Source organism: Leucoraja erinacea, chromosome 6 (assembly GCF_028641065.1).
Source record: "Leucoraja erinacea ecotype New England chromosome 6, Leri_hhj_1, whole genome shotgun sequence".
In the NCBI taxonomy this organism is placed as follows: Eukaryota; Metazoa; Chordata; class Chondrichthyes; order Rajiformes; family Rajidae; genus Leucoraja; species Leucoraja erinaceus.
In genome coordinates, this window is record NC_073382.1 from 25574159 (window position 1) to 25592137 (window position 17979).

Below are 17979 nucleotides of genomic sequence, written 5' to 3' on the forward strand. Positions count from 1 at the left end.
TGCAAGTATTCAGTGAAATGGATGCCGAAACTGCACTTGATCTTACTGATGTACAGGAAGCCACATGGGGAACACTGGATGCAGTAGTTGAGGTTAGAGGAGGTGCACGTGAACACTTCGTTAAACACGTGCGTTCAGTTTGGAGTTAGACATCAGCGTGTTGTTTCAAAACCTCTTTGCACCAAGTGTTTTTTCCTGCTGCCCCTGCAATTTGTCTGAAGAAGTGTCCCAACTCGAAATGTCACCTATCCATTTTGTCCAGAGATGCTGCCTGACCTGTTGAGTTATTCCATCATTTTGTGTCTATCTTTAATATAAACCAACATCTGCAATTCCTTGCTATTCCATTCCCTCTAGACCTTTCCTATCCATGTACCTGTCTTTTAAATGTTGTTATAGTACCTGCCTCAACTACCTCCTCTGGCATTTTGTTTCATATACACACCAACCATCAGCGTGAAAAAACTTTGCATCTCATTTTCGTATTAAATCTTTTCCGTCACATTAAACCCAAGTGGACTCACTGTGGTGGATGTTAATATGTGTTTATTGTTGTTTTTATTGTATTATATGTATGACTGCTGCAATTTCGTTCAGACTTCGGTCTGAATGACAATAAAGGCTATCTAATCTAATGTCCTCTGGTTTTTGATTCCCCTACTCTGGGAAAAAGACTGTGTTCACACTATCTATTCCCTTCATGATCTTATACATCTCTACGGGATTGCCCCTCAGCCTCTTGAGTTCCAAGGAATAAAGTGCTAGCCTGCCCAACCCCCCTCTACAGCTGATGCCCACAGGTCCTGGTAACATCCTCGTAAATCTGTACTCTTTCTACCATAATAACATTCTTCCTATAACAGCATGATGAAAATTTAATACACTTCTCCAAATGCAGCCTCACCAATGTCTTGTACAGTTGTAACATAATATCCCAATTTCTATACTTAATACCCTGACTGATGAAGGTCCAATGTAACGAAAGCTTACATGTGATGCCACTTTCAAGGAACTATATGTTCTTGTGCTGAGACGGAAATTAAATGCTGGGGGTGTAGATGTAGAGGAAATCAAGAGGAAGAAACCCACACAAGAGTAACATGCTCAATGCTTTTTGGGATGCTTTTCTCTATTTTACTGGTCACAGGCCATGGGTTCCAATGATCCAATGAATTGTTATATATGTTACACAAGACTTTGACAATGTTCCTGAAGCATCTTCTTTGTATTTCTAGAAATCTCTTCCTCTCACAGAAATCAAAGAGGAATGCTGATTCATGGAGTGTAGTCAGGCACGCAGATGAAGTGACAATATAGCTGGATGTGGCTGTCCTGAACCTCAATGATTATAGAAACATAGAAGGTACACAAAAATGCTGGAGAAACACAACGGGTGCAGCAGCACTATGGAGCAAAGGAAATAGGCAACGTCCTGAACCTCAATGATTATAGAAACATAGAAGGTACACAAAAATGCTGGAGAAACTCAGCATTTTTGTGTACCTTCGATTTTCCAGCATCTGCAGTTCCTTCTTAAACATAGAAACATAGGAGATAGGTGCAGGAGTAGGCCATTTGGCCATTCGGGCCAGCACTGCCATTCAATATGATCATGGCTGATCATCCAAAATCAGTACCTTGTTCCTGCTTTCTCCCCATATCCCATGACTCCCATGAGCTATATCTCACTATCTCTTGGAAACATCCAGTGAATTGGCCTCCACTGCCCTTTGTGGCAGAGAATTGCACCGATCCACAGCTCGCTGGGTGAAAAAGTTTTTCCTCATCTCCGTCCTAAATGGCCTACCCCTTATTCTTACCCCTGGTTCTGACTATAGAGTCACCACTCTGCAGGACATTGTCATTCAGAAAGCAAAGGTGCCATGAGGTTCCAGGCACGTGTCACGTTAATTATCCTTGTCACTCCTACTCCAACCACTTTGTCACTGTCTCCAAAACTGTTCCATTAAGCATAATTTAACCTCAAGGAAGAGCATCTCATCTTCCAAAGAGCCATATTAAATGTAACACAAGCCTGAACATTGTTCAACAATTGCAGATTATTAGGCAGAAATCCTGGTTAAAATTACAGCTAAAATAAAGTTACGGGGAAACATTCAGGTGATTCTGAAATGACTTTCTTGCCATTGGAAGTAAATCAATAACACTGGAAGCTAACTTCCGATTGAATACTGGTTGTACCAAAGGGCAGCAAGGAAGATTTACAACCATTACTACTAATCAATCTGAAGATGGGCCCTGACCCGAAATATCGCCTCTCCTGAGATGCTGCCTGGCCTACCGATTTACTCCAGCACTTTTTTTTTTAGTAAACCAGCATCTGCAGTTCCTTGTGTCCCCATCTGGTAAGATATATGGAAACAGTTTAAGAAATGGTGTTGATCACTCCAGTTGAGGCAATTGAAATGCAAAAAAGCTGGAGATGCTGGAAATCCAAAGAAACAGACAACGCTCTGACCCTCTTGCTCCTGTCTGGCCTGCTGACCGAGTGTATCCAACTTTCTCTGTGTCCTTTCATTTATTGACATTTGCATATTAGTGATATTCTGAAAAAAATCAATACTTTGAAATCTTATTTCAGAATTTAGATGCCTGTTGAAGGCATGCTCTTCTGGTCTCTGACCTGCAATTTTACAGTGAAAGAGTTCTCTTATGAAGAGGTTAATCCCTGTAACCTCACAGACAGGTGTATGGCATAGCTGCATTGCAAATATGTATGGGTGGTGGAATCTGCTCAGGTGGAGTTACACTGATATGGAAGGAATGCTTTGATTCGAGAGGGAGTGGCGGAATGTGGAAACTCTACTGCCAATCTAATTATTTCGTTTAAGTGCTTTCTGCTTGTCACAAATTGCAAACTTTTTCTCCACCCAGAGGGAGTGAGAGTGTGAGTCAGTGCCACCGGGGGTGGAAACCTATCAATACAGAACAAATAAGCTGGGAGTGAGCTTTAACTTCACCATTACTCATTTCAGTTGGTCGGGACTGACGCTGAAACGAAAAAAAACCACTCACCATTTAACACCGGAGCCAGCAACAAAATTGCAAAGGAATTTCATTCAGAACTAATTCAGACAGGTGAGTAACAGAAGTTTAACATTTGTATTTTTCTAACACATTGGTAGCTTTGATACAATTTGGTGAAAGTACATCCCAGTACCTTAATTGGAATATTGTATACTGATCATTGTTGTATATACAAGGTCTATTGTAGAAATAACACTAAACTGGCAAATGTTGCCAATAATCTTGTTTAGTGAAAATAGAAGTGTTTGAGAAATAGTCACAGTCTTAAAGAAATTGCTTATCTGCGTATGTTTCATACATAATTAAAATCTTGTTTGGAGTGAAGATATGTTTTTCGCACCATGATTAAACATCAGGATCTCAGATCAGAGAGTGATGATTTTTGGAGGCAGGTTTTCAGAACGTAACGATACCTATTACATGGTCACTGTATATCTTATCTTATCTTATAACAACATGGAAGGAAGCTATGGTGTTGATTTTATTAGTCCCATTCCCCCTTTCATTATTTCTCTGGATCCCTGCTACTTATTCTCTCTCCCGTATGCCGATCATTTCTTTTGAGATTTTCCCTGCCTTTATCCTGCAATGAGGTAATTTACAGTCTCCAATTAACCTACACAAAACCCACAAATCAATTTACAAGCAGTTTCACATTAGGAATTTCACATTTCACATTAGTCTGAAGAAGGGTTTCAGCCCGAAACGTTGCCTATTTCCTTCGCTCCATAGATGCTGCTGCACCCGCTGAATTTCTCCAGCTTTTCTGTGTACCTTCGATTCTCCAGCATCTGCAGTTCCTTCTTAATCACATTAGGATATCATTGGTTTGAATAATAAGGGATGAACGCCCATCACTTCTAAAGAAGTCACTCTTCCCAGAAAATATGGGCAAAACTGGCAAGTGTCGAAGCATAAAAAGATCAAGATTGCATCACAATTACCCACAGGAGTTTAACCATCTACAATTACAGAGCCTGCTAATGCCAAATCCTTGGAACAATAGGGGAAGAATCCCAATTCCAGTTGCAGGTTTACTCCAACAGGTCTTTCTGTCTCATTTAGGTTTTAGAGGAAGAATCTGGAATTGGGAAGCAGCCAATAATTCTCGCAGGCAGCTGAATTCCAAGCCCCACATTTCCTTGTCAATTATATATCAGAGTTCTTCCTTCAGTGGTGTGAATGGGCTAATGCAATACAGGTTGTGACACCTCACTCACCTTGATGTTTTGGAGGCGCAAGTCCAGAGGCATTATTAAGATTTTCTCATCAGCTGGCCTGTGGCAAACCCTTTGCTGGGGGTTTTGACAAGGACTCAATAGACAATACAATAGACAATAGACAATAGGTGCAGGAGTAAGCCAGTCGGCCCTTCGAGCCAGCACCGCCATTCACTGTGATCATGGCTGATCATCCACAATCAGTACCCCGTTCCTGCCTTCTCCCCATATCCCCACTCTGCTATCTTTAAGAGCTCTATCTAACTCTCTCTTCAAAGCATCCAGAGAATTGGCCTAAATTGCGTTCTGAAATAGAAAATTCCACAGATTGAAAACTGTCTGGGTGAAAAAGTTTTTCCTCATCTCTGTTCTAAATGGCTTACCCCTTATTCTTAAACTGTGGCCCCTGGTTCTGGACTCCCTCAACATCGGGAACATGTTTCCTGCCTCTCGCATGTCCAATCCCTTAATAATCTTGTATGTTTCAATAAGATTTTCTCTCATCCTTCCAAGTTCCAGTGTATACAAGCCCAGTTGCTTCATTATTTCAACATATGACAGTTGCAATAGCAAGAATGTCCTTCCTCAAAATTGGAGACCAAAACGGCACACAATACTCCAGGTGTGGTCTCACTAGGGCCCTGTACAACTGCAGAAGGACCTCTTTGCTCTTATACTCGACTCCTCTTGTTATGAAGGCCAACATGCCATTAGCATCGAGACCGTCTGTACCTCCAGAGTACAGAGTGGCAGCGCCATGTAAATCAGAACATTTCTACCTTGCAATTTTCATTTCCATTTGAGTTAGTTGTACACTGTGGCCACATAAATTGGGAGATTAAAATTGAGATTGAAAAGCTAGTTAACATAAAAAGACTCAATATGTTTTTTTAAATGCTGCAAGCTGTAACATGAAAACTGTCAGTCTGTGCCAATTAACTCTTGACTTCCCTTTAACATTTTGAAGTTTTGCTCTTGGTGAGCCCTTGATGAGGATTTAAAGTACTGTCTTTTTATCATCTCTGCTGGAATTGAATTTGAAATAAAGTAAAAAATAACATTGTTGAACAGTATTTCAATAATCTTGCCCAGGTATCCTTTAAAGAATCAACGCTCATTTATTAGTACCTCAAGATGTCCAAAGCACATTTTGAAGTGCAATCATTGTTGTAATGTAGGGAACTCAACAGCTAGTTTGAATACAAGGTGTCCTCTCTGGGTAGACAAAAATGCTGGAGAAACTCAGCGGGTGAGGCAGCAACTATGAAGCAAAGCAAACAGGCAACGTTTCAGGCTGAAACCCTTCTTCGGACTGATGTAATGGGGGGGGGGGGGGGGGGAAGAAGAAAGGAAGAGGAGGAGCCAGTGGGCTGAGGGAGAGCTGAGAAGGGGAGGAGAAAATAAGGACTACCTGAAATTAGAGAAGTCAATGTTCATACAAAGGACAAAGGACAAATTACATTTATTACCAATTGGTGCAGTGAAATTTGAGTTGCCATTGCAGCACACCAATAAAATAAATACAACATTAAACAATTTAACATTAAACATAAAAACATCCCCCCACAATGGTTCCCACTGTGATGGAAGGCAGCAAAGTTCTGTCCACTTCCTCTCTGTTCATCCGTGGTCGGGGCCTATTGAGGCCTCCGTAGTCGCCGCTACGGCGGCCTGATGTTTCAGGCCCCTCTCGCCGGAATGATGGGACTATGGCGTCGGAAGAACACTCTTCAGCGGCTTGGAGTTCCAAAATGGCCACTAGCCACCTGAGACCGCGGCTTTCGAAGTCCACAGGCCGTGCTGGTTGGAGCTCCAACACTGGCGATCTCGGCGAAAGATCCCAGGCTCCGCGGTGTTTAAAGTCAGCGCCGCCACGGCTGGACGCTCCGCAGACCCCACAGCTCCATGATGTTGAAGTCGGCAATCAGAGCACTCCGGAGCTCCACACGGTGACTCGGGTAAGGAATCGCCTGCTCAGCGATGGTACCTCAGTGCTGCGCTGCAGCTGTAGCTACAGCTTGAAGCTCTGGGCGGTCTCCGGCAGGAAAGGCCATGCCAATCCAGGTGGTAGGCCGCGAGGAGGGGGCGAAGATGCGGCTCGGAGGAAGGATGCATCCTGGGTGCAGATGTGGCATAGACGGAGGAATTGGGAATAGGGGATGGAGTCCTTACAGGAAGCAGGGTGGGAAGAAGTGCAGTCCAGATAACCTCACCTTCCACCCTACCAGCCGTCACGTACAACAAATAATCCTGCGTCATTTTTGCCACCTCCAACGTGACACCACCATTCACCACATCTTCCCATCTCCTCACCTGTCCGCTTTCCACAGAGACCGCTCCCTCCATAACTCCCTGGTCAATTTGTCCCTTCCCACCCGAACCACCCCCTCTCCGGGCACTCTACCTTTGCAACCACAAGAAATGCTACACCTGTCACTTTACCTCCCCCCTTGACTCCATTCATGACCCAAACAGCCTATCCAGGTGCGGCAGAGGTTCACCTGCACCTCCTCTAATCTCATCTATTGCATCTGCTGCTCTAGATTTCAGCTGCTCTACATCGGTGAGACCAAGCGTAGTCTTGTCGATCGCTTCACCGAACACCTCCACTCGGTTCACAATAACCAACCTGATCTCCCGGTGGCTAAACACTTCAACTCCCCCTCCCATTCCGTATCCGACCTCTCTGTCCCGGGCCTCCTCCATGGCCAGAGTGGGACTACCGTAAATTGGAGGAGCAGCACCTCATATTTCACTTGGGCAGCTTGCACCCCAGCGGTATGAACAGTGACTTCTCTAATTTCAGGTAGTCCTTACTTTCTCCTCCCCTTCTCAGCTCTCCCTCAGCCCACTGGCTCTTCCTCTTCTCCTCCTTTCTTCCCCCCCCCCCCCCCCCCCTTCCCGCCCACCACCCTCACATCAGTCTGAAGAAGGGTTTCAGCCCGACACGTTGCCTATTTCCTTCTCTCCATAGATGCTGCCTCACCTGCTGAATTTCTCCAGCATTTTTGTCCACCTTTGATTTTCCAGCATCTGCAGCTCCTTCTTAAACAACATGTCATCTCTGGGTAATTGATTTAATGGACATTTGTAATTGCTATTCAGCGTTTGAGAAAGATGTACCACGTGTGCATTGGTGCCATTCCAAAGTGAATACAACCGCACCCAAAACTTGCATAACCAGTTTAGAGATATAGCAAACACACCCATCCAAAGACTCTCGCAAACTTTGTGACTCAGATAGAATTTTAAAGAAGCAAATTTTCTCCACCTAGATAATTTAACTACACAGTTACTCAGATCGACTAAACGTGTAAGTACAGACTCTAAACTTTGGTGTCATTGGCTGGGAGAGAAATTAGATGAAATCAAAAGGGAGTTAAAACTGGACAGATGAGCATTGCAACAAATCTAGTTGTTTATTTAAGTGTCTGCAGATTCGTGGCTGCTGTTACCCAGCATCCGAGAGAATGGTGTTGCTTTTGGCATTTATAATTGATCTGCATGCTAAGATTTATCTTTTGTACTTGTATATGTCTTTTATCTTTGTTTTCAGGGTCAAATAAAATGTTTTACAGGAATCTGATTTTACTTTAAGCATTCATGAAAAATACTGAGTTCTTCAGTGTCTTGTGTGTGTAGTTGATTTTAGGACATTTTTAGTTTTTCTAAAATGGCATCTTAAAATTGCAACCCAGTTTTCCATTCGTTTCCTCAGATTTAGGCATAACTACAGGAGACCTTGTAAGATGCCGTTAAGAGCTCACATTCAACAATTGTGAACATGTAAAATTATTAAATATCTCTCCTTCCAGTTGAGATGTTGTGTGTGAAAGTCCTCCCTTTGTGTGAAGAGGTACCGCTGCCACAATTCCAACTGCTGCTCCAAACTAGGTTGAGAAAATAGAAAAGATAATCTTGAGTGGATATTACCTTACAAATTACTGCAAAATTCTGGTCAGATCTTTGCCGTTGTGTAAGATACGATTGAATTCGGCAGGCAGTAATTGATATGAAAAGAAACAGATACAATTTGAACCATTTTAATGGCAATAAAGCCACAAGTTTAACTTTTATATTTGATCATTTTATTCACATGCTTGTGTATTATTTTATGGAATAAAGGAAAGTGTGTCAATTGGTAGGTAGATTTATTCAATGAATACATACTTAAATTAACAAAGCCTCTCTTCTCAGGTTTGCTGGTCATATGTGCACCTGCTGTTAGGTTGTCTGGGTTATTTGCATAGTACATTTCTATAGTGTGTACACCTAAGTAAATTTATTTTCACTGTTTCGAGACTTGTGCAAACCTTGAGACATCATTTACTTTCATAAATCACATTTAGCAAACAGACACTGAGAACATTACATTTTTCAGGAAATTCAGGGAATATGACAAACCGGGTATTATATGGCAAGAGATGCCTGGTTGTGTAACAGCACCGTCTGGAGTGAGTTTTTTGTGCAAGAGGGGATAGTCCAGAATTGGTGATATACTCAGCTAACGTGAGGAAGTGATTCAATATCCACAGCAATTATAATGCCTGTGCCTCATTTAAATTTTCATATTTGGGACGACACGCTGGCACATGACAGCGCCAGAGACCTAGGTCTGATTCTGACTACGGTGTTGTTTGTATGGAGTTTGTGCATTCCCCCATTGACCATGTGGGTTTTCTTTGGGTGCTTGGTTTCCTACCACATTGCAAAGATGTACAAGTTTGTAGGTTACTTCACTAAAAAGTGTAAATTGTCCCCACTGTGCAGGAGAGTGTTAGTGTATGGAGATCCCTGGTCGGCGTGGATTTAGTAGGCCAAAGGACTTGTTTCCATGCTGTATCTATAAACTAAACCTCTCTTATCGAAAGCAGGTGGTAATTTTATCTGAGCTGGAGTGCGGTGATTAGTAAATAGTGATAACTGGAATGATGTTGGGCAGTGTGCACACTTGTGTGTGTGTGTGTGCACAGATGCACACGTGCACAGTGATGAGTATGATGCAGTGAGGAATTGCTTCCCGTTCAGAGAGGGGGAGGAAATTTGCCGTGAGAAAATCTCAAAGATTCACTTTGGGATCTAAGGAAACAACATCTGCCAATGGCGGAGCTGGCTACACAGTCTGGGACAGTGGGGTGATGATGGGGGTTAACCTTAATCTATGAGCACTCTCTTTCAATTCAGAATTATAACTTACTTGACATTGTGCTATAATCAGGGCATTCATTTTATGGCCTTTGTTTTTAGTAGCGTCTAAACCCTCCAACCAATATACACATAGCTATGCCTACGACACCTCCCCACATGCCCGTGTCTCAGCCATCCATTTTGCAATTCCTACTCACCCTGACTCATAATCTATGAAAAGACAAAACATGCTGCATCTCTTTTATCTATTCATGCCCCCCAATAGCCTCCTCTGGCAGGTTTGGCCACCAGATTAGTCTGTAATCTCCTACCGTATCTAATCTTCCCAATTTACACCATCCACCCCTCCCACCCCTACCATTTGTTTCAGTAAAAAGGAGCACCACTTGGCTGTGATGGCAATTAAAAGCCGATCTTCAGTGTCTGGAGAGGCTGGTTCCTTCCTCCTGGAGAGCAGGAGGCCAACGTTGAAATCAGTGAGAGAAGAATGATTAAGCCTCTGCAAATCTGTCCATTCGTCTTTAGGGATGGGTAAGTTTAACCTGTGAAATATGTAAACTATGATTCACACCCTGACCTTTGGTAGAGACTTTAATGGGCAACTCCTCATTCCATTTCCTTTGTGATATTTGAAGCACTCCAATCTTAACTGTGCTTTATTTTCTGCTTTGGGTATTTCCTGTTGTTTAATATGCCTCTGCCTATACAACAGATATGTTTACTTTGCCTCCACCCACGCAGGCTGTCACACCCAATTGGGCTTGCAAAGAAGCAGGAGCCCAGATTTATATTGGCACTTGGGAGGCATGATGAAGTGCTTCAACTTGGTATGCCAATTGTACTTTCGGTACTGTGGTCAGCATAGCATAACTTGGCAGAGCCCGACCCTCAAAGAGTACGTGACACTGAATGAGCCTGACACACCACTTTTCATGCATTAAGAGGAGGGAGGCGGTCAAGGTGGCACAGCGGTAGAGTTGCTGCCTTACAGCGAATGCAGCGCCGGTGATTCCGGTGGGATTCGGGTTCGACATAGCAAACGATTTGAATAAAAATAATAATAAGTGTCCGAGATGGTAGAGTGACCTCACAGACTGTTCCTCGACCTGCTGGTTCGGGGGAGACCTGTAGATCCCGGATGGTAGGAGGGTAAACGTCTACGGGTGCTGTCTGGTACGAAGTTTGTGCATTCTCCTCGTGACCTGCATGGGTTTTCTCCGAGATCTTTGGTTTCCTCCCACACTCCAAAGAGTGTGGAGGAAACGTACAGGTTTGTAGGTTAATTGACTTGGTAAATGTAAAAATTGCCCCCGGTGGGTATAGGATAGTGTTCATGTGCGGGGATCACTGGTTGGCACGGACCCGGTGGGCCGAAGGGCCTGTTTCCGTGCTGTATCTAGTCAGGTTCAAGGATGATTGTTTGAGATTTCCGGAATCAGAATAAGCAGGCTTGACCAAAGTCGGAAACCCAGTTAGAAACTGGGAGCAGAATTGGACTTGGGCAGGGTGAATGGAACCAGAACTGAGGATTCAGAGCCATTGTTGGAAGACGGGTCATCACGGATGTGGGGTTGAGAGAGATGGGTGGGAGAATCTTTCATGTTGATGAATTTCCAACAGAATTACAACAGACAAATGACAACTGATGAAAATATTGGCCCAAAACTGTTTTGCTGCCTGGTGCTGAGCATTATTTTAATTTTTAATTTTAGATGTCCATCATCTGCAGAAAATTATAATTAAAAATAATACTCTATATGCTCATATCCTGGAAGAATAATCAGGTGCTTTTTGTCATAGTTATATCAAATGCAAATAGTGGATTTAGTATTTTATATGGTTGCTCTTTCAGTTTAGTTTTGTTTATTGTCACGTGTGTCAAGGTACAGTGAAAAGCTTTATTGTTGTGTGCTATCTAGTCAGCGTAAAGACTATAAATGATTACGATCAAGCCATCCGCAGTGCACAGATACATGATAAGGGGAATAACATTTAGTGCAAGATAAAGTCCAGTAAAGTCTTACTAAAGATCGGCCAATGACTATCTTGCTAAATATGGACTCCAGGAGTTCATAACTCTGGTGAGTACAGCAGAAAAAGCCATGTAGAAATAAATAAATGCATTCATATTGCATGGTAGTACCTCGTACCACTCTTTCAGTGTGGCTCAAAATGGATTGCAGCCATTTCAATTATAATCACGTTTGTGGAAAATACAACAGCAAGTCTAAGAGTCATTTAGCCATGCATAGGAACATGAAGGAAGGAGAGATATACACCATATGTAGGCAGATGGGATAGGTTTAAATTTTCATCATGGTTGACAGACATTGTGGGCTGAGGGGCTTATGCCTATGCTGTTCTATGTTCGATGCTCCTATAAGCATCAATGCAATAATGACCAGCTGACTTCCTTAAAGCGCTGTCCCACGGTACGAGTTCATTCCAAGAGCTCTCCCGAGTTTAAAAAAAAATCAAACTCATAGTAAGCTTGGAGAATGAACGTAGCGGGTACTTTGGAGCTCGGGGACGTCTCTTAGCGCTAACGGCGGGTACTCGGGAAGACTCGCTAACGGCAGTTAAGCACGGGAAGACGCGTGAAGATTTTTCATCATGAGAGCCCCGAGTACTGACACATGGCCATTACCGTAAATCTCCGAGTTCGAATCAGAGCAAAACTCGGGCGAACTCTTGGAATGAACTCTTACCGTGGGGCAGGGCTTTTAATAATAAAAGCAGTTACCAAAGACATTGTGAAAGAGGGGTTATAACTCTGAGTCATACAGCATGGAAATATGCTCTACAGGCCAATGTATCCATGTCAACCAGGTTTTATAGCTCAGCTAGTCCCATTTGCTTCGTCCATATCCATCTATACCTTTGCTCTCCATTTATCTGCCTCAATGGCTTTCACTCTCTATATCGTCTGCTGGCAGCTCATTCCACATAAGCACAACCCTATGGATGAAGACATTGCTTTCAAGTCTCTTCTAAATCTCTCCCCTTTCATCTTAAACTATCATCAGTTTAAACCTAGGCCATCTATTATTAGACAAATACTGCCCTGGAAGAAAGACTGTGATGCCTCTCGTGATTTGATATATCTCTATAAGGTCACACCTCAGCCACATGAATTCCAGAGAAAAATGTCCTAGCCTATCCACTCACTTGAGATATAAAATCTCAAGCTCTCAGGTCCTGGTAACATTCTGGTGAGCCTTTTCTGCACCCTTTGCAGCTTAATAACATCATTCCTATAGCAGGTGACCAGAATTGTGCACAATACTCCAAATATTGTCTCATCAATGTTTTCTTCAGCTGGAAAATGATATAATCATCATCATCGTGGAAAACATTAGCGACGCAGTGGTGCTGGTTTCCCTCGGGAACGGTGACGGACGCACCACACATCTCTGTCCTGCAGTTCCTGCGGACATCCGCTGCTGGAAGTATAGGATTTTATAGTATAGGGGGAGACGGTTTAGTCGCTGACTATCCGACCATGGAGCAGGGGTGACGGGATTACACGGTACCCGACTCCCCCGCGACCTAACCTGAACTGACATTCCATGACATTTTTGCATGACAAATATTGAAATAAGAACCTTGGTTGAATAAAAATGTAGTCAGCACACATGCAGGTGGAATGTAAGGAGGACAGGTCACATTGTTCTGATGTGCACATGTCATTGAGCAATAATAACAGACCTGGGCCTTTCCGTGGCAGGGATCCTCATTGAGTAGAATATTTTACTTATCGTCTCTTCATCGTGTCTTTTAGTGCCTTTAATGAATATATGAATAGTTGGTATTTGAGAAAGCAGTTAGCTGCTGGTTGCATCCAGTGACAATTTCCAGTAAAGCCTCACTGGTTTACTTGCAGGTACATAAGAACAAAACAAATGAAAATGGAAGTAGACCATTCAGCTCCTCTACTGTTTGACACAATTGTGTCTGATCTTCTATCTCATTGCCAACCTCCTGCTCCAAACAGATACCCTGTGATTCTCTTTTGAAAGAAAGTGAAGCAATTAAATCATTGGGTGGATAAAGAGTGATATCCCCAAATGCAATGAGCTAGTCCATGTTATTCCCTAGTTGACAGCCAAACAGCATCCAATTCATCCAAACCAAGAACCAACCAAGAACCCTATCTTTACCCTATCATTAATGTGCTACATCATTTATCAATTAATTTCTCAATGTATCAAGCACATTTAATTTTGTATAAACATTAATTAATTGTAATGCAGAAAGGGAAGTGGAAGTTTATAAGAGGGTCTGTTATTGGTACAGACTCTACACAGACAGCACTGAGGGTCAGAATCAAACCCGGGTCTCTGGTGTAGTGAGGCAACAGCTTTACCACTGTGCTTAGTCAATAATGAACTGATAACTGCATGATGTTGGCAACAGGGCACTTTGGGATCTTCTTGCATGGAAAAACCTTAAGACCATACCCTTATGGAGATTTAAGTAAGTGAGAAAAAAAGACTGGGGAACCAAAACAACAATGATGAATTAAAATCAAGTCAAGCAAAGCAAACTAAAGGGAGAGAAACATGTTCCAGATGTTGGGGGAGTCCAGAACCAGGGGGCCACAGTTTAAGATTAAGGGGTAATGGGCCTTTCCCAATTAGACGATTTTTTAGGTGGCAGCAGAAGACTCTGCGGTCGCCACATGTTCGTGGGTGGTTGCCGGGGAGTCACCTTCTTGGTCGTGAGGAGCTCCCGCATTCTGGGAACTAGTTGCGGCCTCATTATGGTCGCTGTTCAAGTTGCCGATTTTTCAGGGGACTGCCGGCAACTTGACAGTTGCTGGCAGTTGCCTGAAAAATCACTTAAGTGGGACCGGCCCATAAGCCATTTAGAACTCACATTGTGGAATCTACCCCAGAGGGCGGTGGAGGCCGGTTTCCTGCATGCTTTCAAGAGAGAGCCAGATAGGGCTTTTAAAGACAGCGGAGTCATGGGATATTGGGAAAAGGCAGGAACGGGGAACTGATTGTGGATGATCAGCCATGATCACATTGAATGGCGGTGCTGGCTCGAAGGGCCAAATGGCCTACTCATGCACCTGTTGTCTATTGTGTATTGAATTAAGATAGAGGTGAATAAACTAAAATCAAAAGATCAATTGTAAGATTGCATAATTTTTTTTTTTTTCACATCAACCACTCTTGGTTCACTTCTAAAATAGAGTGGCTGAGGTGACTATTTTTGACAAGTGCTTACATGTTCATTGTGAAACCTAACTTCCTTGCAATGGTTAATGAGAGATTAATGTACAAATCCTCAAAGTCTTTTAATAACACAGAGGCAAAGGGGAGATGCTGTCTGTATGAGAATCACAGAGAAGTTGTCTAAATTAAACTAGCAAGATTCATGAGATTTATTAGTAATGTGATTATTCTTCCTTTCAATTTTCTGGCTGCATTGCACATTAGTAAGAACATACTATTCCAGGAATAGTTAGTATAAAATAGACAGATTGTCCAGATCTAAGGCAATGAATAGAGATGGTTTGTATGTGTGTTGGTGTGTGTGTGAGAGAGAGAGAGAGAGTGCGTGTGAGAGAGAGAGAGAGAGTGCGTGTGAGTGAGAGAGAGAGAGACAGACAGAGAGACAGAGAGAGAGAGACTGGGCTGGTTGTTTGATTGGGTGTAAAATCTGCCGAACAGTGGAATGCTGTTATGAAAGAGTGCATATGTAAAGGAGGTAATTTATGATAATCCCCACCCAGAAACTCCTTGTTCAAGCAACCAGCTGCACCAGAATAGAATCTGAATCACTGCTTTGGCTGATTTAAGCACAGCTCACGCTGTTTAAAGAGACTATTAAAACACTGGCAGCAGAACAATACTGGTTCAATTTAATATTGGATGGTATTGTAATACAAACAATTATACCTTGATAGTCTTTACACTCAACACCGTCTTCCACTGCTTTTAAAACCATGAGATGAGTGTAAAATAATTTGCCCAATTGCAATAGCTGATTTTTTTATTGTGCTACTTATGGTGAATGGTGTTGCAACCATTACATTAGAGATGGGTGGATAATATGACTCACAGCAAACAATCGATTTTGCAACAAACAATGTCAGTTTGCTCAATGCATTTGTAGAGGTGCAAAAACTAACTTCTACCACTAAAAGCAAGGCGAGTTCTCTGTAGTAAATGTGTGTGGAGGAAGATGGTGAGAAATAAAATGCAGAGAATCAGTCTTAGGTACTTAAAGCAGTGCAGCAATCAAGCAAAATTGAAAGAGAGGTTATTGGCCTGTCCCACTTAGGCGATTTTTTTTGGCTACTGCCGGCGACTGTCATAGTCGTAGCAGGTGGCCGATAAACCAGCGCCTGGAACCCCCTACGACAAAGTCTACAACAACCTACCTCCTAGTCGAAGTCAAGCTATGGTACGCTACTGACAACCATCGAACCATAGGCCGTCCACCTACGACCACACCTACGACAATCTACGTCCACCCGCAACAAGCTACGACAAGTAAGACAAGCTACGACAAGTAATAAATAAGAAGATGATTAGGTCTGATAGGATTGCTCTGCTGGGCGCTGGCTGAATGGCTATCTTCCAGAACAGTAAAACTGCAATAATTTGGTATTGAATTATTTGGAAATTCATTCAGTTCAGCATATGGCTTGCTCTGTGTAGTCTGTGAATCAGGGGTTTAAAGTGCAGGTGAGGCGTGCAATCAGAGCTGAGATCTGGGGTGTGGTTGGTGCTGAGATCTGGACTGTTGGATCAATGTGAGGCCAGAACTGGGGTTGAGATCTTAAGCATCTGGTGTGAAGAATGAGGGGATGATTGCAGCGATACTGGGCTTCAGTTCCTGCTACCTTTAAACTCACTCTATTCATTGCAAAATTTAATATATTACTTTGTAATACGTAAATTAAAAAGAATTGAAAATGTGTGTTAGAATATTAACAGTGGTAACATCCAAAAGTCTGGAAAATATGCTTCTCCGGCCCAGAGGTGCGGGATGATCAGACTTTACAATAGATAACTTCTAAATAAAATACACAATCTAGAAATGTCAGCTGTTTTTAAAAATAATTCTTGGGATTTAGACATTGCTTACAATACATTTGAACTTGAACACTTTCATTTATATCCATTTTCTAGTAGGTTGTGAGGATTTGGTTTTCAATCCTTGCAGCTCATAAATTGAAGCATTATTTATTAAATGTAAGGTAGTTCTTACCTTACATTTGGAAAGAACTAGACTTGTCTTAAATGACAAACTAGAATTATTTGCTGGAATATGGTCTCCATTTATTGATTTTTTGAAGGGGTAAACTGGTCCAGCACGGAATCCTGACTGAAACTTGAACCCAGGATTAGATGAATAGTTATGTTTTATATCCTACGGACCTATCTCCAAAGTTGTATTATTGGTCATTTATTCTATTTTTTTATTTTTTTATTATCGTTTTTTTCCTCTCTTTTCTTCCTATCTATAAAATAAATAAACAAATAGAAGCTGTGTTAATATGTAATTGATAGACGAGGACCCCAGCTATTTTGATAGCCGGGACCCCAACTATTAACAATATGTAATTGATAAACAAAATGTATTATGATATGCATATGCTTCTAATAAAAATATTATTATTTTTTTAATAAATTAAAAAAATGAAGCAACTCCCACATTCTTATTCTGAAGAAGGGTCTTGTTCCGAAATGCCACCTTTTCATTCCCAGAGATGCTACCTGAACTGTTGAGTTACTTCAGCACTTTGAGTTTTGCCCACAATCTTTTTATTTGTTAGATATAATTGTATTATTAATGATTAGGTCATTTAATTGGCGCTTTAGTTTGAGTTTAGACCCATGTAGGTTCTCAACTGTGAAACAAAGGTATGCTTGCATAGAAACATAGAAAATAGGTACAGGTGTAGGCCATTCGGCCCTTCGAGCCTGCACTGCCATTCAATATGATCATGGCTGATCATCCAACTCAGTATCCTGTACTTGCCTTCTCTCCATACCCCCTGATCCTTTTAGCCACAAGGGCCACATCTAACTCCCTCTTAAATATAACCAATGAACTGGCCTCAACTTCCTTCTGTGGCAGAGAGTTCCAGAGATTCACCACTCTGTGTGTGAAATGCTTCCTTCCTGTAGGATTGTAATGAATCATTTTGAGATCTCAATGTGTCATCCCATTTGTTAAACAAATTAATCTCTCCCTTTGCGTTTGATGCTTTTACTTTGCTCTGGTTCCGACTGTTTCATTCAAACTAGCTACATTTATAATGGGCAGAACAAGAAAGTGGGTAGAAATATTTTCAAACAGATCTGAAGAAGGGTCTGACGGGAAACATCACCTATCCTTATTCTCCAGAGATGCTGCCTGATCCGTAGAGTTACTCCACCACTTTGTGTCTGTCTTTAAACATATTAACATTCTGGAATTGTAAATCACATATTTTGAGAATTTGTTACGTGACATGCTTTTGTAAATATGCAGTGCTCCCACTTTATGTCACATTGTCACTCTTTAATTGGTCTGTCCAGAAGGTCTAGGTTCATTATTT

The 17979-nt window shown here is 42.1% G+C and overlaps 1 protein-coding gene across 8 annotated transcripts in view; it reads left to right on the top strand.

Annotated features, from left to right (window-relative positions):
• The first annotated feature begins 2905 nt into the window (after nucleotides 1-2905).
• Nucleotides 2906-17979, top strand: part of scel (sciellin) — a 79090-nt gene continuing 64016 nt past the window's right edge. For 3 of the 8 annotated variants that reach the window (XM_055636772.1, XM_055636770.1, XM_055636773.1), the window contains exon 1: nucleotides 2907-3099. The gene's annotated coding sequence lies outside the window, so the exon portion shown is untranslated. Of the gene's footprint in view, nucleotides 3100-7432; nucleotides 7582-17979 lie in introns of those variants that run through there. The other 5 variants (XM_055636766.1, XM_055636768.1, XM_055636771.1 and 2 more) reach the window with 4 other exon arrangements.